At 46.4% G+C, this 23,935-nt stretch overlaps 1 long non-coding RNA gene across 2 annotated transcripts in view; it reads right to left on the bottom strand.

The window, feature by feature from the left end:
• LOC134343607 (uncharacterized) overlaps positions 1-10,959 on the bottom strand; it is a 146,556-nt gene extending 135,597 nt beyond the window's left edge. For both annotated transcript variants that reach the window (XR_010017287.1, XR_010017286.1), the window contains exon 1: positions 10,842-10,959. This is a non-coding gene — a long non-coding RNA (uncharacterized LOC134343607). The remainder of the gene's footprint in view (positions 1-10,841) is intronic.
• Positions 10,960-23,935: the final 12,976 nt, after the last annotated feature.

Here is a 23,935-nt window from a genome sequence, read left to right as displayed (position 1 = left end):
TGAAAGACAAAGGTACAAGAAACGCAATATAGATGTTAAGGATACTATCAGAATGAGGTATTCAAGTGCAAAAAGATTTGTTTGTTTATTTTATCGAATACTCAAAAGCATTTAATAAAGTGAAGCACTATAAGTTATTTGAAATATTACAGAAAACTCTAGATCTAGATCGAAAGACCTCCAACTAATCAGAAATCTGTACTGGGAACAAACTGCCACTGTAAGAATAGATGGAGAAGTGAGTCCGTTTATGAAAATCAAGAGAGGCATTAGACAAGGGTGTGTTTTCTGGCCTGATTTATTTAATATGTACAGTGAAATAATATTACAAAAAATAAGAGACATCTTGGGAATCAAAGTTGGCGGTGAAAACATCAATAATTTCAGATATGCAGATGACACTGTGTTAATCGCAAGTACAGAGGAAGAACTACAAAACTTAATTGATATAATTGTTGAAGAAAGTGCAAAAATGGGTCTATCTATCAATTGCAAAAAGACAGAATGTATGGTGATATCCAAAAAGGAGAATCCTATCTGCAGGCTGAAAATAAACGGGGAAGACATAAAACAAGTACAGAACTTCTGCTACTTAGGAAGCTGGGTGACATCAGATGACAGGTGCGACTTGGATATTAAAAGAAGAATAGGGATGGCAAAAGACACCTTTACGAGAATGAAGAGTACACTGACCAATACTAAACTAGGCATGACAACCCGCCTCAGAGTACTGAAATGTTAGATTTATCCAGTTATGTTATATGGCTCAGAATGTTGGACAATATCTAGTAACATGAAGAAACGAATTGAAGCAGCAGAGATGTGGTTTTTGAGGAGGATGCAAAGAATATCATGAACGAAACGAATATCTAACGAGGATGTCATGAACAGAGCAAAAACAAAAAGAGAAATAATGTATGAGATCATGAAAAGGCAACGTAACTTCATTAGACATGTGATTAGGAAAGAGGAGTTAGAATGCACAGTAATTATGGGAAAGATTGAAGGGAAGAAAGCAAGAGGAAGACAAAGACAAATGATGATGGAGACAGCAGCCAGAGAACTGGAAATGAATACCAATGAATTCATCCACTTGACTCGAAACAGGAATGTGTGGGCCATGGCAGTCAAAGCTCAAACTGGGCATGGCAACTGATGATGATGATGATGATGATGATAAGGCTAGAACTTGCGGGTGTGAATTAGGATGATGTTTTTGCAGGGAAATGTACTCTGGACATGTGGTCGATGTTTAGAGATCTCTTGCAGGATGTTAGGGATAAATTTGTCCCAATGAGGAAGATAAAGAATGGTAGGGTGAAGGAACCATAGGTGACAAGTGAGGTGGAAAATCTAGTCAGGTGGAAGAAGGCAGCATACATGAGGTTTAGGAAGCAAGGATCAGATGGGTCTATTGAGGAATATAGGGTAGCAATAAAGGAGCTTAAGAAGGGGCTGAGAAGAGCAAGAAGGGGGCATGAAAAGGCCTTGGCGAGTAGGGTAAAGGAAAACCCCAAGGCATTCTTCAATTATGTGAAGAACAAAAGGATGACAGGAGTGAAGGTAGGACCAATTAGAGATAAAGATTTGAAGATGTGCTTGGAGGCTGTGGAAGTGAACGTGGTCCTCAATGAATACTTCTCTTCGGTATTCACCAATGAGAGGGAACTTGATGACAGTGAGGACAATATGAGTGAGGTTGATATTCTGGAGCATGTTGATATTAAGGGAGAGGAAGTGTTGGAGTTGTTAAAATACATTAGGACAGATAAGTCCCCAGGGCCTGAAGGAATATTCCCCAGGCTGCTCCACAAGGCAAGTGAAGAGATTGCTGAGCCTCTGGCTAGGATCTTTATGTCCTCGTTGTCCTCAGGAATGGTACCGGAGGATTGGAGGGAGGCAAATGTCGTTCCCTTGTTCAAAAAAGGTAGTAGGGATAGTCCAGGTAATCATAGACCAGTGAGCCTTACGTCTGTGGTGGGAAAGCTGTTGGAAAAGATTCTTTGAGATAGGATCTATGGGCATTTAGAGAATCATGTTCTGATCAGGGACAGTCAGCATGGCTTTGTGAAGGGCAGATCGTATCTAACAAGCCTGATAGAGTTCTTTGAGGTGGTGACCAGGCATATAGACCATAAGACAAAGGAGCAGAATTTGACCATTCAGCCCATCGAGTCTGCTCCGCCATACAGATGAGGGTAGTGCAGTGGATGTGATCTACATGGATTTTAGTAAGGCATTTGATAAGGTTCCACACAGTAGGCTTATTCAGAAAGTCAGAAGGCATGGGATCCAGGGAAGTTTGGCCAGGTGGATTCAGAATTTGCTTGCCTGCAGAAAGCAGAGGGTCGTGGTGAAGGGAGTACATTTGGATTGGAGGGTTGTGACTTGTGGTGTCCCACAAGGATCGGTTCTGGGACCTCTACTTTTCATGATTTTTATTAACAACCTGGATGTGGGGGTAGAAGGGTGGGTTGGCAAGTTTGCAGACGACACAAAGTTTGGTGGTGTTGTGGATAGTGTAGAGGATTGTCGAAGATTGCAGAGAGATATTGATATGATGCAGAAGTGGGCTGAGAAGTGGCAGATGGAGTTCAACCCAGAGAAATGTGAGGTGGTACACTTTGGAAGGACAAACTCTAAGGTAGAGTACAAAGTAAATGGCAGGATACTTGGAAGTGTGGAGGAGCAGAGGGATCTGGGGGTACATGTCAACAGATCCCTGGAAGTTGCCTCACAGGTGGATAGGGTAGTTAAGAAAGCTTATGGGGTGTTAGCTTTCATAAGTTGAGCGATAGAGTTTAAGAGTCGCGATGTAATGATACAGCTCTATAAAACTCTGGTTAGGCCACAATTGGAGTACTGTGTCCAGTTCTAGTCGCCTCACTATAGGAAGGATGTGGAAGCATTGGAAAGGGTACAGAGGAGATATACCAGGATGCTGCCTGGTTTAGAGAGTACGGATTATGATCAGAGATTAAGGGAGCTAGGACTTTACTCTCTAGAGAGAAGGAGGGTGAGAGGAGACATGATAGAGGTATACAAGATATTAAGAGGAATAGATAGAATGGACAGCCAGCACCTCTTCCCCAGGGCACCACTGCTCAATACAAGAGGACATGGCTTTAAGGTAAGGAGTGAGAAGTTCAAGGGGGATATTAGAGGAAGGTTTTTTTACTCAGAGAGTGGTTGGTGCATGGAATGCACTGCCTGAGTCAGTGGTGAAGGCAGATACACGAGTGAAATTTAAGAGACTACTAGACAGGTACCGTATATGGAGGAATTTAAGGTGGGGGGTTATATGGGAGGCAGGGTTTAAAGGTCAGCACAACATTGTGGGCCAAAGGGCCTGTACTGTGTTGTACTGTTCTATGTTCAATGTTCTATGTTCTAATCCTCTTGGAACCAGAGATATCCAAACCTCCATCAAGATCTCCATAAAAGGCACACTCATTTCCATGGTAAAATGGATTCACATTTCCTCAATCACTATGTGAAGCAAATGAAAATGTTTTACAACAGATATTGGATTAGTTTAGAACTTTTCAACTAGAGAGGTGGAGGTTTTTATGTGAAATAAAAACTGAAATATTGTAAATACTCAGCAGGTTGGCTACCATCTGTGAAAGAAAACTAACATTTCAGCTGATGGCTTCTCATAGGTTAGAAGAACCTAAAAATTAAGTTGCAAGGAAAGGGAAGGGCAGTGAAATCAAAGGAATGTCCGTGACAAAGTGATGGTGCTGGCTGAGAGGATGGTACTCTCTGTGGGAGGTGTAAGGATAGCAAGAGAGGTAACAACAAAATACTATTCTTTTTTTCTGTAAAGATATTCTTTTTTGCTGTAAATCTAAAAGCTAAATAAAAAGTAACATGTTTTGGATTTAAACAGGCACATAACTTCAGTACTTGTCAGAGATTAAACACCATCTGCCAAGTACAAGATGGGGAGGATTCTATGAGCTAGAACCTAGTATATAGAATATTACCCCACAAAGCAGACCTTCAGCCCATTATGTCAGGTACTGACCATGATGCCAATCTAACTAATCCTATCTACCTGCACAAGATCTAAGCTCCTCTATCCACGGTCTCTTTATATGTTTGTCTAAATGCTTCTAAACTTTGCTATCATATCTGCTTCTTTCACTTTTACTGACACGACAGCATATTCCAGGCACCTACCAAACTCTGTATTAAAAAAAAAATCACCCTACGCATCTGCTTTCTTCCCTGTCTGATCTTAAAAGCATGTCTTCTAGTTCTTGACACGTCTACCAGGGAAAAGAATTCTGACCATTTACCGTATCTATTCTCATAATTTTATATACTCACCCTCCAATGCTCTTGAGAAGATAATACAACTTGGTCCAGCCTGCCTTTTAGCTAATACTCCCCAAGCCAGGAAATGACCTGGTGGACCTCTTTTACATCCTCCACATCCTTGACGTAATGTAGTGAACAGAAATGCACACGGTACTCCAAATATGGCCTAACCACAGATTTATACCGAGGCAACATGACTTACCTACCATTATCCTCAATGACCTGACCAATAAAAAAAGGATGCTGTATGCCTTCTTTACCATCCTATTCACTTGTGTTATCACTTTCAGGAATCAATGGATTTGCACCCTACATAAATGCTCCTAAAGGTCCTGCCTTTTACTGCATACTTCCTTCTTGGATTTGATCTTCTAAAATGCACCACACTTGTCCAGATTAAAGACCATCTACCATTTCTCCACCCAAGTCTCCAACTAATTTATGTCCTCCTCTGACAACCTTCCTCACTATCCACAGTTCTGCTAATGTTTATGTAGTCTACATTTCTATGTAGTCTCTATGAGACCACCCACACACAAGAGACTGCAGAACTGGGGCAACAAGCAAGATGCTGGAGGAACTCAGCGCATCAGGCACCATCTGTGGAGGGAAACTGACAGTGGATGCTTTAGGTCCAGGCTTTTCATCTGAACTGAAAAATAGAAGGGCGATAGACAATATTAAAAGATGGAGGGAGGCGTGGGACAAGATCTGGCAGGTGATCCAGGTCAAGACAGGTGGTAGACAGAGAGAGCAGGAGAAAATGGAAATCATGACAGAGATTGAGAAGTATTAGGTTGGGTAGAGGTAGTGAGGGAAGGAAAGTGTGGGTGACGGTCAGATGCAGTGGGATGAGGAAGGGAAAGAGGCAGGGCATTGGGACCTGGGGTTGGTGTAGGAGAAACTAGATAGATCAGGAGGAGAGAGAAAAAGGACAAAGAGTGAGCAGTTTACCTGAAATTGGGGAATTCGATATTCATGCCATCAGGTTGTAGACAACCAAGTTGGAATATCAGATAAAGTTCTGCCACACGCTCCATCTTCCCATCACCATTTTGTCTGGCATTGATACTGATGATCACAGATCTCAGGAAGAGAGATGGAGTAAAAATACAGAGGAGGAATCCTTTAATTGAAAGGCAGAATAGGCTCAAGGGGATGGATAACTTGTGCTGGTTCCTAAACCAATAGTTTGTAGCGATGTGCTACACACAGCGCTAGAATAACCACACGGAGTCGGTGAGTTAGAGTTGCGATGAAAGAGATTTATTCAAACTTCGCGGCCCGCTTTAAAGCCTTCTCGTTCCTGCCCTCCCTGGGCGGGACTACTGTGGGGAATGCATATTCCCAGACCCTTTCTGCGCGCGGGATTTTCCCCCTGCTGGTGAAGATGGCCTGGCGCCCTTTTTGCTGCCGGCCCTCTGCCTGCGCGCGCTGTTTCGTGAGCCGGTTCGTGGGTGCCAGAAAATGGGTCGCCACATAACCCCACCCCCAGAACCGGCGATACCTCCCCCAATGTCCACAGTCTGGATCGGCCTCTGTTTGGGAGGTCTGCCCCTGCGCCGCGGTGCCTGAGCCTGGACCGGTTGCGCCAAGTCCACATGGGCCGGTTTGAGTCGGTCCACCGTGAAAACCTCCTCTCTCCCCCTAATGTCCAGCACGAACGTGGACCCGTTGTTCCTGATCACCTTAAATGGCCCCTCGTAGGGCCGCTGTAGCGGTGTCCGGTGTCCGCCCCGTCGTACAAAAAGAAACTTACAGTTCTGCGGGTCTTTGGGTACGCAGGTCGGGCTCTGTCCGTGCTGTGAAGTGGGTATGGGGGGCAGGTTACTGAGCCTCTCCCGTAGTCTGTCCAGGACCGCTGTGGGTTCTTCCTCTTGCCCCCTTGGGGCTGGTATGAACGCTCCTGGGACGACCAGGGGCGCGCCGTACACCAACTCGGCCGACGAGTTGTGTAGATCCTCTTTGGGCGCCGTGCGGATTCCGAGCAGGACCCAGGGAAGTTCGTCCACCCAGTTAGGCCCCTCCAGGCGGGCCATGAGAGCCGATTTCAGGTGACGGTGGAAGCGCTCCACTAGTCCGTTCGACTGTGGGTGGTAGGCAGTTGTGTGGTGTAGCTGTGTTCCTAAAAGTCTGGCCATAGCCGACCACAGGCTGGAGGTGAACTGGGCGCCCCTGTCGGAGGTAATGTGGGCTGGTACCCCAAAGCGTGCTACCCAGGTTGCGATCAGTGCTCGGGCGCAGGATTCGGAGGTGGTGTCGCTGAGCGGGACTGCCTCTGGCCATCTGGTGAACCGGTCTATCACAGTTAGGAGGTACCGCGCTCCTCATGACACTGGCAGGGGCCCCACGGTATCCACATGGATGTGGTCGAACCTCCGGCGGGTGGGTTCGAACCGCTGCGGTGAAGCCTTGGTGTGCCGCTGCACCTTGGCCGTTTGGCACTGCATACACGTTTTGACCCATTCACTGACCTGTTTACGAAGTCCATGCCACACGAACCTGTTGGAGACCAGCCGGACAGTTGTCCTGATGGAGGGGTGTGCTAAGTTGTGAATGGATTCGAACACCCGCCAGGCTGCTGGGACAACGGGGCGGGGTTGGCCAGTAGCTACGTCACATAGTAGGGTCCTCTCACCTGGGCCTACGGGGAGGTCTTGGAGCTGCAAACCGGAGACTGCAGTCCTGTAACTGGGGATCTCAGCGTCTGCCTGCTGTGCCTCTGCCAGCGCTGCATAGTCCACCCCCTGGGACAGGGCCTGTATGGTAGGTCTGGAAAGTGCGTCCGCCACGACGTTGTTCTTTCCAGAGACATGCCGGATGTCCGTCATGTACTTGGAGATATAGGACAGATGTCGCTGCTGGCGGGACGACCAGGGGTCGGACACCTTAGTGAACGCAAAGGTAAGCGGTTTGTGGTCAGTGAACGCGGTGAAGGGCCTACCTTCTAAGAAGTACCTGAAATGCCGGATTGCCAGGTATAGTGCCAATAGCTCCCGGTCGAAAGCACTGTATTTGAGTTCGGGTGGTCGTAGGTGTTTGCTGAAGAACGCCAGGGGTTGCCAGCGACCCTCGATGAGTTGTTCCAGCACTCCACCGACTGCTGTGTTGGATGCGTCCACCGTGAGGGCAGTAGGAACGTCTGTTCTGGGGTGCACTAGCATCGCGGCGTTTGCCAAGGCTTCTTTGGTTTTAACGAAAGCGGTTGCGGCCTCTTCGTTCCAGGTAATGTCCTTGCCCTTACCCGACATTAGAGTGAACAAGGGGCGCATGGTTCGGGCTGCTGAGGGGAGGAAACGGTGGTAGAAATTCACCATACCCACGAATTCCTGCAAGCCTTTGATTGTGTTGGGTCGGGGGAAGTGGCGGACCACGTCTACCTTGGCGGGCAGCGGGGTTGCCCCGTCTTTAGTAATCCTGTGGCCCAGGAAGTCGATGGTGTCGAGTCCAAACTGGCATTTGGCTAGATTGATTGTAAGGCCGAATTCACTCAGGCGGGAGTAGAGCTGGCGGAGGTGGGACAGATTCTCCTGCCGACTACTGCTGGCTATGAGGATGTCGTCCAAATAGATGAATGCAAAGTCCAGGTCGCGTCCCACCACGTCCATTAGCCGCTGGAAAGTCTGTGCGGCATTCTTTAGAGCAAACGGCATTCGGAGGAATTCGAAAAGTCCAAACGGGGTGATAAGTGCTGTTTTGGGGATGTCGTCCGGATGTACAGGGATTTGATGGTATCCCCGGACGAGGTCTACCTTGGAAAAGATCCTTGCGCCGTGTAGGTTTGCTGCGAAGTCTTGAATGTGCGGCACAGGGTAGCGGTCTGGCGTTGTAGCCTCGTTCAGTCTGCGGTAGTCTCCGCATGGTCTCCAGCCCCCCGTTGCCTTGGGCACCATGTGAAGGGGGGAGGCCCATGGGCTGTCGGACCGTCGTATGATCCCTAATTCCTCCATCTTCTTGAACTCCTCCTTCGCCAGTCGGAGCTTGTCCGGGGGAAGCCTTTGAGCACGGGCGTGGAGGGGTGGTCCCTGGGTTGGGATGTGGTGCTGTACTCCGTGTCTGGGCATAGCTGCCGTGAACTGCGGTGTCAGTACTGATGGGAAATCCGCCAGGACCCTGGTGAATTCGTCGTCGGACAGCGTGATGAAGTCCAGGTGTGGGGCTGGCAACTGTGCTTCACCCAGGGAGAACGTTTGAAAAGTCTTGGCATGGACTAATCGCTTCCGTTGCAGGTCGACCAGCAGGCTGTGGGCTCGTAGAAAATCTGCCCCCAGCAGTGGTTGGGCCACGGCGGCCAGTGTGAAGTCCCACGTGAACCGGCTGGAGCTGAACTGTAGCCGCACCGTGCGGGTGCCGTAGGTTCGTATTGTGCTGCCATTAGCGGCCCTCAGGGTGGGTCCCGGTTCTCTGTTGCGGGTGTCGTAACTGGTTGGAGGTAAGACGCTGATCTCCGCTCCGGTGTCGACCAAAAAGCGGCGTCCCGACTGCTTGTCCCAGACGTACAGGAGGCTGTCCTGATGGCCAGCCGCCGTAGCCATCAGCGGCGGCTGGCCCTGGCGTTTCCCGGGAATTTGCAGGGCGGTCTGCAGCGGCGGGCCTCCGTGCCCCACCGCTGGTGGTAGAAACACCATTGTTCATTGGGCTCCTCACTCCTGTCGCCGGGTTTTGTAGGCTCTGCTGCCGGGCCTGGTCTGGTCTGTCGTTGGGCACGCGGCTTGGTGATCTGTGCGACGGATGCCCCTCTCTCTTTCCTGGCATTCCACAGCACATCTGCTCGGGCCGCCACCTCCCGGGGGTTGCTGAAATCTGCGTCGGACAGCAGCAGGCATATGTCCTCGGGCAGTTGCTCTAGGAAAGCCTGCTCAAACATGAGGCAGGGTTTGTGTCCTTCAGCCAGGGCCAGCATCTCGTTCATTAATGCTGACGACAGCCTGTCTCCCAAACCATCCAGGTGCATTAAGCGGCGTGCTCGTTCGCGCCGTGAGAGTCCAAAAGTCCTTTTGAGCAGGGCTTTGAATGCTGTGTATTTGCCGTCCTCCGGGGGCGACTGTATAAACTCCTCAACTTGTGCAGCAGTCTCCTGGTCGAGGGAGCTCAGCACGTAGTAGTAGCGAGTGGACTCCGAGGTTATCTGCCGAATGTGGAATTGTGTTTCTGCTTGTTCGAATCATAAATGAGGTCGCAGCGTCCAGAAGCTTGGCAGTTTTAATGAAACTGCGTGAACAGATGCAGCATCGGTCATCTCTGGTCCAAATATCGCTTGGGCCGTCGGGGTCACCAATTGTAGCGATGTGCTACACACAGCGCTAGAATAACCACACGGAGTCGGTGAGTTAGAGTTGCGATGAAAGAGATTTATTCAAACTTCGCGGCCCGCTTTAAAGCCTTCCCGTTCCCGCCCTCCCTGGGCGGGACTACTGTGGGGAATGCATATTCCCAGACCCTTTCTGCGCGCGGGATTTTCCCCCTGCTGGTGAAGATGGCCTGGCGCCCTTTTTGCTGCCGGCCCTCTGCCTGCGCGCGCTGTTTCGTGAGCCGGTTCGTGGGTGCCAGAAAATGGGTCGCCACAAGCTATTATATTTTTCAGCTAAAACTCCTAACACATATACTCAAACAACAAGCAACACACATCAAAGTTGCTGGTGAACGCAGCAGGCCAGGCAGCATCTCTAGGAAGAGGTATAGTTTCAGGCCGAGACCCTTCGTCAGGACACATACACATACACTCAGTGATCTCTTTATTAGGTGCACCCCTACAAAAATCTAATCAACCAATCATGTAGCAACAACTCAATGCATAAAAGCATGCCGATATGGTCAAGAGGTTCAGTTGTCATTCAGACTAAGCATTAGAATGGGGAAGAAATGTGATCTGAGTGACTTTGACCATGGAATGATTATTGGTTCCAGATGGGGTGGTTGGAGTATCTCAGAAGCTGCTGATTTTCTAGTGTTTTCATTCACAACAGTCTCTAGAATTTACAGAAAATAGTGCAAAAAACAAAAATCAGCCTTTAGTACAGCAAGGAGCTGAGCAAATGTCGCGGGGAAGTGAGCATAACCGGCCTGACCCTCTCCTCCAGTCCCGACACCTGGCCCTTTCAAACCATTCGGCCTGGTATGTAAAATATCTAAACATCAGGTCGTTCCTTGGTCTCAGATCCAGGCCCTGTTGCATTGATATACTCTGGGCCTGGATCAGTTACATACACAGAGATCACAGAATCAGAACAAGGTTTAACATCATCAGCACATGTTGTGAAACTTGTTAGCTTAGCGGCAGCAGTACAACGCAGTACATGATCATGTATAGAGAAGAAATAAATGAACTACTGTAAGTATACTTATGTATATTAAATAGTTAAATTTTAAATAGTGCAAAAACAGAAATAATATATATATTTTAAAACTGAGTTAGTGTTCATGTGTTCAATGTCCATTTAGGAATTGGATGACAGAGGGGAAGAAGCTGTTCCTGAATCGCTGAGTATGTGCCTTCAGGCTTCTGTACCTCCTACCTGATCGTAGCAGTGAGAAAAGGGCATGCCCTGGGTGGTGGGGGTCCTTAATAATGGACGCTGCCTTTCTGAGACACCGCTCCTTGAAGCTGTCTGGATACTGCAGAGGCTAGTACCCATGTTAGAGCTGAGTAATTTTACAACTTTCTGTAACTTATTTCAATCCTGTGCAGTTGCACCACTCCCACCCCACCCCACCCCCAACCAGACAGTGATGCAGCCAGTCAGAATGCTCTCCATAGAGGGTGAAAATTCATGCCCCAATTCATTTATTTATCATATGTACATTGAAAGATACGGTGAAATGTGTCATTTGCGGGAACAACAAACACACCCTAAGGACGTGCTGACAGCAGCCCGTAAGTGTTACCACACACTCCAGCACCAGCATACCATTCTCACAATGTTTAACGGAACAAAACAAGACAACCATAGCAACAAAACAAAATAGCAACAGCAAAACGAGCCCCTTTCCTCCTTCTCACCTACACACTCACACACTCTCTCACACACAAAAACAGGCCTCCAGCCCCAGGAAAGGCTACCTCCAGGTTTCCAACCTCCAGTCCCTGGCCTGAACTAGCAGACTCACAGACATAAGGCCTCCAACTTCCAGACACACAAACTTGGGGCTTCGACCATCAGGCCTCAGCTTCCAGACTTGCTGATTTTTGCCTTTGACCTTTGAGCCCCAGCCTTCATTATTGACCCCAGGACTTGCCAATCACAGGACTTTGAAGGGTGTTGCTACATTGGCCAGAGGCAGAAAGCTTTACTGTAAAGTTCATTAAATTGGTGTATAACATTATGGATGCAAAAATATGGTGTAATACTGGCATAAGTAACACAAATTTCCTCAATCTGAAAATTCAGCATAATGCCACTGCAAATTTTGAATAATTCTAAAGCATATTACGAATGCAACCCAGAGCTTATTCATTATTTATGCACAATTTAAGAAACATTTTCTGGACAGTGACGATTGCCACACAATGGCTTGTTAACTCAGTGGTATAATAGCTTGAGATCTAGTTCAGGATACCCCGCATTGTACTTCTGGCATTGTAATGGAGACATGCAAAAGTCAACTGCTATCTGCAAATGGAAATCAACTCCAAGGACTGTGCAAATTGCCTTCTCAATTTCGGCATGTATTGATTCTTGTTTATGTCAATATTTTAAATAAACATTACTGCTGAAAGAGAACTGGAGGCCAATGCCAACACACCAACTACGTCTGTGAAGCAGCTTCTAATCAGTAATGTACCGCTAAGCTTAAATGGCCAATCATGTCTTCTACCAGACCGAAGCAGCTGTCAAAACTGTCAGTAGACTGCATATGTAATTGGTATCTGCAAACATTCAGAACTGTTACAGATTAATATAAACTAAATATAATTGAGAATGCTAACTAGAGAACTAATTCAAAAATGTGAATGACGTGGAATGACGACATTCCTCTGAGCTGCTCCTGTCCATTGAAATGAATGGAGTGCCTGAGCTATGCCAGGTTTAATGTGGTGCATAGTCAATCTTCATTACTTTAGGATCTGTTCTGTTCTTTCTTTTGCTCCTCCCTGTTTTTGAAAACTTCTCTTTGCCTGAGTGCTCCAGTATACTGGTCTCCTCCAGTTTTGAAGTAGTGACGACCTTAATTTAACTGCCCACCTCTGGGGCCAAGCCCACAGCTGCCAACATTTAAGATCCAAAATTCCATCCCATTCCTTGAAACCTACCATCCTAACCAAGGTTTAAGTCACCTGTCCACCTATCTCCTTATATGGGTTGTTTGATAATGACCCCATCAATCACCCTGGAAGATTTAACAGAAGTTTTTGCTTAGTATTGTTCATTATGTCAATATTCCAACTGGATCATTACAAAGTCTAGGCAACACACACAGAATGCTGGAGGAACTTAGCAATCCAAGCAGCATTCATGGAAAAGAGTACAGTCGATGTTTCAGGCTGAGACCCTTCAAATTACAAAGTCACTTATTTTTTTTTCTCAAATAAAGCCTATTTAACTATATTCTTTTCCTAACATCCTCCCTAACTGGTATCATAATTCACATGCAGATTCAGGATGTCATCTAAAACTGACCGACTTCTATAGGTGCACAGTGGAGAGTATCATGACTGAATGAATCATTGGTATGGAAGCACCAGCGCCCATCAACAGAAAAGCCTATATAATGTAATTGATCCATCCCAGTTCATCACAGCTAAAGCTCTCCCCACCACTGAGAACCTCTAAAAGGAGCTCTGCCACAAGAAAGCAGCATCCATCATCAAGGACTCCTCCGTCCAGGCCAGCATCTATTTTTATATGTATTTGCACTGCTTGTCTATTTTGCACTTTGGTTATTTTTCAGTCTTTGTTCGTGTGCCGTTTTTCATTGATCCTATTGTATTTTTTGTCCTACTGTGAATGCCTGCAAGAAGATGAATGGTGACAGATACTTACCTTGATAATAAATTTACTTTGGATTTTGAACTTTCATGCATGTCCTCAGTTAATGGACAGCAATATCCTTCCTGTGACTGGATGACCAATATTCTACACAGTACATTGGAAGAGAACGCTTTGACAGTTTAATGCAGTAACAACTTCTTTTAATTTATTGTCATTAAATTCACATTATAAGTGACATGTTTATTTTAATTATCATTATTAAATAATTACATAATTCCTAGCTCCTCATCAGTTATTGCTGAAATATGATTTGTGACATGCAGCACTTTCATCAAAAGATATGATACAAAGTATCTATTGAATGAGAAAAGACTTCTTTTGTCAAGTACATTCCACATCTTTAGGAAGCCCCAGAACATTTTATTATCAATGAGTTATTTTTGAAGTGTGGACACTGTTTCATTTTAATGACTGGCCACCTTTTTTGTACATTAGATTCCTGAGTTCTATTTTGGCATGGAGCATTGTTTTCATACACTTTGTATGCAAGTCGTAATTCATTTTCTACTTGGGAGCAATTGGTAGCAAACAGGAAATGCCTAAAAAGAGTTTTTACCTTTACACGGGGAAATATCAAACCCTAGAGGGCAGAGTTTTAGGGTGTAAAGTTTATAAGAGATTATTGAGGGAAGTTTTGAACTCAGTGGTAGGTGTCTGCAATGCACTGCTGGGGGAGGTAACGACTGCAACATTTAAGAAACATTTAAATAGTCATATGAAGAGACAGGGAAATGATGGATATTAACCATATGCAGGCAGATGGAATTAGTTTAATTTGGCATCATAGTTGTCACAGATATGCAGAGCCTGTTCCTCTGTTGTACTGTTCCGTGTTCCATGGTCGAAAGCTATTGGAAACAAAATCCGACTGTGGCTTTGGAGCTATAACTATCAGGTTAGAGGCAGGGATGGATGACTATAATTCTAAAATCAAGGTACATTAATACCTTTATCTACTCTAGATCTACAACTCTCCACAAAGTTAGCGTAGAGCAACATCTACCTTACTATTAGCCACTGTGGTGAAAATGTTAATTGACAATGCTACCCTACAGGAAAGATGTCAACAAGGCTGAAGGAGTACAGAGAAAGTTTACAAGGATGTTGCTGGGACTGGAGGACCTGAGTTATAAGAACAGATTGAGTAGGTTAGGACCTTATTCCTTTAATGTAGAAGATTGAGAGGAGATTTGATAGAGCTATACAAAAGTATGAGGAGTATAGATAGGGTAAATGCAAGCAGCCTTTTTTCACTGAGGTTGGATGGGACTCCAACCAAAGGTCATGGCTTGAGGGTGAAAGGTGAGAGGTTTAAGGGGAACATAAGGAGAAACTTCTTCACTCAGAGGGTCATGAGATTGTGGAATGAGCAGCCAGCCCAATGGTGCATGTGAGATCAATTTCAATGTCTAAGAGAAGTTTAGATAGGTACATTGATAATAAAGATATGGAGGGCTATGGTCTGGTGCAGGTCAATGGGAGTGGCAGTTTAAATGGTTTCAGCATGCACTAGATGGGCCAAAGGGCCTGTTTCTGTGCTGTACTTCTCTATGACTCTATGACTTTAATGTACAGATTTATTCACATTCACTCTGCGATGATTTTTTTTATCTTGCCTGTTCTTTTCAGTTCTCTTTACAAAAAGAACGAATTATGTTTCTTTCCTCTGTTGCCAGAGACCAGCTGGTGAAGAAAGTATGTGGCTTCAGGATGCATGCAGATGTTCCCATAGCCACAGGGAGTGGGGAGACTCTCCTGAAACATGGTAAGAGGACAGTGAAGCAGGTTGTCAAAGTGGTTGGTCTCAGGAGAAACGATTGGAGATTCAATGTGCAGTTCTGTCGGGATCCATGACTGTACCTCAATAACCACATGCTCCTGCTTATGCGCCGAATGACTCTTTGACCCTATTGCAGACTGTATCCCAATCACATTGCATAAACTTGTGCTCCTGGATAGTCCTGGTACATTGGTTACAGCAGAAATGAAAGAAAAATAAGTTTATTTATATAGTATCACCCATTTCAAAGGTCAGACAGGGCCCTTGGGAATTATAATGTATGCAGGAAAGAGCTTAGGAAAGGACTTGGGAGGGCTAGAAGGAGACATGAGAAGGCCTTGGTGTATAGAAAGCCCCAAGGTCTTCTATAATGTATGTGAAGAGCAGAAGGATGACTAGAGTGATGGTAGTGATCAGGGATAAAAGAGGAAACAAATGCCTGGAGTCAGAAGAGGTAGGGGAGGTCCTTAATGAATACTTTGCTTCAGTATCCACCACTGAGAGGAACCTTGAAGAACATGAGGTCAGCCTAGAACAGGCCAATGTGTTAGAACATGTCATCATTAAGAAAGAGGATGTAATGAAACTTCTGAAAAACATTAGGTCACATAAGTCCGTGGGGTGTCAGACTGGATATACCCCAGGTCACTGTGGAACATGAAGAAAGAGATTGCTATGCCATTGGCAATTATTGTTGTGCTCTCATAGTCTACAGGAGTAGGAACAGAAGATTGAAGGATGGCATATTCCTGTTCATGAAAGGTAATGGGAATAATCCTAGGTATTATAGACCAGTGAGTCTTACACCAGTGGAGACAACTTATAGCAGAGGATCCTTGGAGACAGGATTTCTGAGCACTTGGAGAAACATGGTCTGAGTAGGGATAAATAGCATGGCTTTGAGGGGCAGGTTATGCCTCATGAGCCTGATTGAATTATTTAAGGAAGTGACAAAACAAATTGATGAAGGTAGAGCAGTGGGTGTAGTGTAGATGGATTTTATTATGGCGGTCTACAAGGTTTCCCATGGTAGGCTCATTCAGAAAGTCAGGAGGCATGGGATCCAGGGAAACTTGGCTGTGTGGATCCAGAATTGGTTTGCCTACTGAAGGACAAGGAACTGGGAACTAGGAGCCTGGGCTTGGACTCTGAGCCGGAGACTGGATAAGGACCCAGAACCTGGGTCTTGACTCAGGCTCGGACCCGGAAACTAGGCGAGGACATGACCTGGCTACAGGACGTGGCGAGGCTTGGGTTCCCCAAGGCGAGAACATGGCCAGCCTTGGGTTCAGACTCCAAGGACGAGGACGCAGAACCTGGGTCTTGTCTCGGGCTCGGACTCTGGAACTAGGCAAAGACATGATGTGGTCTTGGGAGACAGGACTAGGCGAGGCTACAAGACAGAACGAGAGACTCCTGGGCAAGATGAGGGAACTCCAGTACAGGACAAGGGAACTCCAGCACAGCACAAAGCACATGGACAGGACAAGAACATGAAGCCTTGACTTGGTACTCAGGAACAGCCGAGCCTTGGACTTGGGACAACAGGAACCTTGGAACCTTGGACTTGGGACAGCAGGAATGCAGAAGACAGAGCCTTGGTCTTGGGGAGGACAGGAACACAGAGCCTTGGACTTGAGAGACAGAAACATAGGGACAAGAAACACAGAGCTGGGACCCCTCCTTGGGAACAGGACTTGGGGCCAGGGCTCTACACAGAGTCAGGACAACTCCTAAGGAGCAGGACAAAGGGCTGGGATTTATTACAGAACACAGAGAGACAGTTCCCAACACAAGGTAGCAGCAAACGGCCAGACCTACCTGGTGAAGGCATGGACACGGAGACAGTTCCCAACACTAGATAGCAGCAAACAGCCGGACCTACCTAGCAAAGGCATGGACACAGAGACACATCTCAACACTAGGTAGCGGCAAACAGCTGGACCTACCCAGTGAAGGCATTGACACAGAGACAGTTCAAAACAACAATAGACAGTTCCTTATCTTGCTTCAGCAGTTGAACTTGACAGCAGTTCAGGCAGAGGTTACAGGCAAGGCAAGGCAAGGCAAGGCAAGGCAAGGCAAGGCAAGGCAAGGCAAGGCAAGGCAAGGCTTCAGGAAGCAGGGGCAGAGAAGGGATTCAGACAGGGGGTTGGGACAGGAACAATCCAGCAGCCAAGCCCTAGTCTCCGGAGGTATTTATCTGTCTGCCCAAATGAGAATCATGTGCCTCGATTAGAGCACCCAACAGGACAAAAGAAAACCAGAAAACCTGGAATAAGGATTGATGGACCGGTCTGTGAACGGGAATGCGGACTTCACGGACCGGACCATGACAGGCAAAGGTATTTAAAACTACCTTAGCTACGGGTAATCTGCTGGAGGGCTGGAGGATGTTCAAAATTCAAAGTGAATTTATTATCAAAGTGCATATACATGTCACCATATACAACCATGAGATTTGTTTGCTTGCAGGCATACTCAGTAAAGCCAAGAAACATAATAATATCAATGAAAGGCCACACCCACAGGACGGACAAACAAACAATGTGCAAAAGACAACAAACTGCAAGTGCAAAAGAAGGAAAAAAAGAAATAACAATAATAAATAAATCAACAATAAATACCAAGAACACTGGATGAAGAGTCCCTTGTTCCCTTGTTCCCTTATTCAAGAAAGGGAGTAGAGATAGCTCAGGAAATTATAGACCAGTGAGTCTTACCTCAGTGGTTGGTAAGTTGATGGAGAAGATCCTGAGAGGCAGGATTTATGAACCTTTGGAGAGGTATAATATGATTAGGAGTAGTCAGCATGGCTTTGTCAAAGGCAGGTCGTGCCTTATGAACCTGATTGAATTTTTTGAGGATGTGACTAGACACATTGATGAAGGTAGAGCAGTAGATGTAGTGTATATGGACTTCAGCAGGACATTTGACAAGGTACCCCATGCAAGGCTTATTGAGAAAGTAAGGAGGCATGGGATCCAAGGAGACATTGCTTTGTGGATCCAGAACTGGCTTGTAGTTGTGGACGGGTCATATTCTGCATGGAGTCTGGTGACCAGTGGTGTGCCTCAGGGACCCCTACTCTTTGTGATTTTTATAAATGACCTGGATGAGGAAGTGGAGGGATGAGTTAGTAAATTTGCTGATGACACAAAGTTTGGAGGTGCTGTGGATAGTGTGGAAGGCTGTCAGAGGTTAAAATGGGACATGAATAGGATGCAAAACTGGGCTGAGAAGTGACAGATGGCATTCAACCCAGATAAGTGTGAGGTGATTCATTTTGGTAGGTCAAATATGATGGCAGAATATAGTATTAATGGTGAGACTCTTGGCAGTGTGGAGGATCAGAGGGATCTTGGGGTCCAAGTCCATAGGACACTCAAAACTGCTGCACAGGTTGACTCTGTGGTTAAGAAGGCATACGGTGTATTGGCCTTCATCAATTGTGAGATTGAGTTTAGGAGCTGAGAGGTAATGTTGCAGCTAGATAGGACCCTGGTCAGACCCCACTTGGAGAACTGTGCTCAGTTCTGGTCACCTCACTACAGAAAGGATGTGGAAACCATAGAAAGGGTGCAGAGGAGATTTACAAGGATGTTGCCTGGATTGGGGAGCATGCCTTATGAGAATAGGTTGAGTGAACTCGGCCTTTTCTCCTTGGAGCAACGGAGGATGAGAGGTGACCTGATAGAGGTGTATAAGATGATGAGAGGCATTGACCATGTGGATAGCCAGAGGCTTTTTCCCGGGGCTGAAATGGCTAGCATGAGAGGGCATAGTTTTAAGGTGCTTGGAAGTAGGTACAGAGGAGATGTCAGGGGTAAGTTTTTTACGCAGAGAGTGGTGAGTGCGTGGAATGGGCTGCCAGTGACGGTGGTAGAGGTGGATACGATACAGTCTTTTAAGAGACTCTTGGATAGGTACATGGAGCTTAGAAAAATAGAGGGCTATGGGTGACCCTAGGTAATTTCCAAAGTAAGGACATGTTCGGCACAGCTTTGTGGGCTGAAGGGCCTGTATTGTGCTGTAGGTTTTCTGTGTTTCTATGTTTTAAGAGTCCTTGAATGTGAGTCCATTCGTTGTGGGATCAGCTTAGTGAAGAAGCAAGTGAAGTTGTCACCTCTGGTTCAAAAGCCAGATGGTTTAGGGGTACTTACTGTTCCTGAACCTGGTAGTGTGGGTCCTGAGGCCCCTGTACCTTTTCCCTGATGGCAGCAGTGGGAAGAGAGCATGGCCTGGCTGATGGTGGTCCTGAATGACAGATGCTGCTTACCGGGGACAGCGTTCCATGTAGATGTGCTCAATGGTGGGGGCTGAGCTGTATCCACTGCTTTTTGTAGGGTTTGCCATTTAAGGCCGTTGGTGTTTCCATACCAGGCCATGATGCAACCAGTCTATATACTCTCCACCACTCATCTGTAAAAGTTTGTCAAAGTTTTAGTTGTCATGCCAAATGTTTTCAAACTTCTAAGGAAGTAAAGGTGCTGTGTATTTCTTCATAATTGCAGTAACATGCTGAATGTTGTTGCTTTGCTCAACAAAAGCTCTAAGAATAAGCTGAGAAATTAAAGGCCAGTGAGCCTGACATCAGTGTGGGTAAATTATTGCAAGGTCCTGGACATTTTTCTTGTGATGACAAGACCCTGTTGGACATTGGTAATGTAGAATACTGCAAGTCCAGTTCATTGATTCACTGGCAGGACTGGCGTAGGGGTGGCCGCGTGGCCTCAGTTGTGGTACGGATCAGGCTCTCGTGCCACGGTGTCTCCTGTTGCAGCCACCAGAGTCAGTGTGGGAGAGAGCAGAGGTGCAATGGGAGGGCTGGCTAAGCCCATCAGTGCTGCCCTCTATTGTTCACTTGGTGGAAGACAAGCTAGATTGCATCGTCTGTGGCTGTGCTAGCCAGTGATGAGGAACTGCTGCATTCTTCTTGCAGAAACATCCAGGATAACATCCCATGCACCATCAATCTACAGGCCATGCCACTCAGAGAACCAGGCTAATATTATATTTTTGTGACTGTATATAGGGTTGCCAACTTTCTCACTCCCAAATAAGGGACAAAAGTAGCAGTCAAATACGGGACACTTGTGTTTACCCCGAGAAAGACAACGATGACCATGAAGCCTTGCGCGGGCACCTGTGTGTGCATGCGTGACGTGCACATACATAAAGTGCGCATGCGTGTACGTGCTGATTGTTTTTCTACAAATTGGTTTTGGCAATTCTGCTCAGTGAAACTACACTGTACATACATTATTTTTACTTTATATAGGCTGTGTATTTATCATGTCATTCCTGCTTTTACTATATGTTAGTGTTATTTTCGGTTTTATGTGTTATTTGGTAGGTTATATTTTGGGTCTGGGAACTCTCAAAAAATTTTCCTATATAAATTAATGGTAATTGCTTCTTCATTTTACACCATTTCGGCATGAAAGATTTCATAGGAACACTCTACCTTAGCAGGGGAAATACGGGACAAGGGCGGTCCTGTATGGGACAAACCAATTTAGCCCAATATACGGGATGTCCCGGCTAATATGGGACAGTTGGCAACCCTCACTGCATATGATATCGTAATTCTATATGCATGTGCTATGAGCTGCATGTGACCATATGCACTGTGTTTTGTAACTTGGCCCTAGAGGAACACTGAGTCGTTTAGCATGTGTACGGTTGAATGATGATTAAACTTGAACTTGGACTAAGGGACCAGATTCCAGTAAGATGGCGACATAGGCAAATACAGCAGCCTCTTGGGGGTCAACCAAAGGTGTCTTTATCTTTGTAAAATTTGTTTTGTACAATCCAAAGACAATTCTACTCCAAGAACGTCAGGTCCTGCAGGGCTACTCCATCAGTGAGCTGCTCGCTGATCAGAGTAACTGGACTGGTGTCAGCATTGGAGCCAGCCGAAGGATCGAAGGGGTTGGCCGAGATGTCAAAGGGGTCAGTCGGGATATCACTGTTGTGCCAGAGGAGTCAGTTTGGGTACAGAGGAATTGACCTGGCTGCAGACCGTGTTGATGCTCACTACTCAGAAGCATCAGAGTTGGTGCAGCATAAATGTGGGAGACTGTCTCGGACATTTCACTTGGACAGTGACAATGTAAGTTGCTGCAGGCCTGTTACCCTTGTCTGGTGAAGGGACAATTGACATGGGAGCTGTGCAGCCTCAGTTGTAGTGAGAACTAGGCCTCAAGCCTCAAGCCTGCCTGCTGCTGCAGACCAGGTGAGAGACATGGAAGAGCTACAGCCTGATGAGCTCAGATGGGGCCTGGCCTCACCCATCAGTGCTGCCCTCCTGTGTTCAAGCAGTGTAATGACAGGCTGGGTTGCGTGCATCTGTACACTGCCAGGAGAATGTACCATCCATTGCTGGACATTGTGGCTCGGGGCTTGACCTATATTTTTTTTCGAGTAAATATGTTTCTTTGCTCGATATTTTGAATTATATTACTCACTAGTTTTGAAAGCTTGCTTGCTATTTGAATGCTTTGCACCTTGGCGGCAGAGGAACGCTCTCTCATCAGTTGTATCTATCAGAAACAAGAGAAAATCTACAGATGCTGGAAGTAACACACACAAAATGCTGGAGGAACTCAGCAGGTCAAGCACCATCTATGGAAAAGAGTACAGTCGATGTTTTGGGCCGAGACCCTTTATCAGGAGAAAATAAGATGAGGAGTAAAGTTAAAAGGTGGGAGGAGGTGAGGGAGAATCACAAGGTGATAGGTGAAACCAAGAGAGGGAAGGGTGAAGTGAAGAGCTGAGAACTTGATTGGTGAAAGAGATGCAGGGCTGGAGAAGGGGGAATCTGATAGGAGAGGACAGAAGACCATGGAAGAAAGAAAAGGGGGGAGGAGCACCAGAGGGAGGCGATGGGCAGGCAAGGAGATAAGGTGAGAGAGGGAAAAGGGGATGAGGAATGGTGAAGGAGAGAGGGAGGGAGACGATTACTGGAAGTTTGAGAAATCAATGTTCATGCCATCATGTTGGAGCCTACCTAGATGGAATATAAAGTGTTGTTCCTTCAACTTGAGTGTGGCCTCATCGTAACAGTAGAGGACGCCAATGGATTGACATGTCGGAATGGGAATAGAAAGTGGAATTAAAATAGGTGGCCACTGGGAGATCCTGCTTTTTTTGACAAATGGAACATAAGTGTTCAGTGAAGCAGTCTCCCAATCTACGTTGGGTCTCATTGATACACAGGAGGCCACATTGGGAGTACTGGAGACAGCAAATGACCCGAGTAGACTCACAGGTGAAGTGTTGCCTCAACTTGAAGAGCTGTTTAGGGCCCTCGATGGTAGTGAGGGAGGAGGTGTAGGGGCAGGTGTAGCACTTGTTCCACTTGCAAGGATAAGTGCCAGGAGGGAGATCAGTGGGGAGGAGGGATGAATAGACAAGGGAGTCGTGTAGGGAGTGATCCCTGTGGAAAGCAGAAAGTGGGGGTGAGGAGAAAATGTGCTTGGTGGTGGGCTCCTGTTGGAGATGGCGGAAGTTGCAGAGAATTATGAGCTGGACGCGGAGGCTGGTGGGGTGGTAGGTGAGGACAAGAGGAACCCTATCTCTGGTAGGCTGCTGGGAGGATGGGATGAGAGCAAATGTGCGTGAAATGGAAGAGATGCAGTTCAGGGCAGCATTGATGGTGGTGGAAGAGACACCCCTTTCTTTGAAGAAGGAAGGCAGTTCCTTCGTTCTGGAATAAAAAGCCTCATCCTGAGAGCAGATGCGGCAGAGACAGAGGAATTGAGAGAAGGGGATGCCGTTTTTACAAGTAACAGGATGAGAAGAGATATAGTCCAGGTATCTGTGAGAGTCTGTGGGTTTATAATAGGCATCAAGCTGTCTCCAGAGATAGAGACAGATCCACGGCCTCCTCTCCGGTCACGATGAGGCCACACTCAGGTTGGAGGAATAACACCTTATATTCCATCTGGGTAGCCTCCAACCTGATGGCATGAACATCGATTTCTCGAACTTCCAGTAATGCCCCCCCTTCACCATTCCTCTTCCTCTTTTCCCTCTCTCACCTTATCTCCTTGCCTGTCCATCACCCCCCGTGGGTGCTACTCCCCCCTTTTCTTTCTTCCATGGTCTTCTATCCCCTCCTATTAGAGCCCCCCTTCTCCAATTCTGGATCTCTTTTGCCAATCAACTTCCCGGCTCTTTACTTCACTCCTCCCTCTCCCGGTTTCACCTATTGCCTTGTGTTTCTCCCTCCTCTCCCCTACCTTTTAACTCTACTCCTCATCTTTTTTCCTCCAGTCCTGCTGAAAGGTCTCGGCCCAAAACATCAACAGTTTACTCTTTTCTATAGATGCTGCCTGTCCTGCTGAGTTTCTCCAGTATTTTGTGTGTGTCAGTTGTATCTATGTATGGTTTGAATGATAATTAAACTTGATTTAATAAGTATTTGGATAGACGGGGCCTGATTAGGGATAGTCAACATGGCTTTCTGTGTGGTAGGTCGAGTCTGACCAGTCAGAGTTTTTCAAGGAGGTTACCAGGAAGGTTGATAAAGGGCAGGCAATTGACATTGTCAACATTGACCCAGCATGGCCTTTGACATAGTTTCACATTTGAGGCTGATCTAGTCATTTGGCATTCAGGATGTAGAAGTAAATTGAATTCAAGATTAGCTTAGCAGGAGAAGCCAGAGAATGTTAGTAGATGTTTGCCTCTGGAGGCCTGTGTGTGGTGGTGTACTACAGGGACTGGTGCTGGGTCTGTTGTTGTTTGTTATATATATTAATGATTTGGTTAATAATACTGGATCAGCAAATTTGTGGATGACACCAAGATTGGTGGAACAGTGAACAGT

This window comes from Mobula hypostoma, chromosome 3, assembly GCF_963921235.1.
Source record: "Mobula hypostoma chromosome 3, sMobHyp1.1, whole genome shotgun sequence".
NCBI classification, from domain to species: domain Eukaryota; kingdom Metazoa; phylum Chordata; class Chondrichthyes; order Myliobatiformes; family Myliobatidae; genus Mobula; species Mobula hypostoma.
Note: the sequence above shows the minus strand (reverse complement) of the source record. Positions and strands in the feature narration are given on the sequence as shown.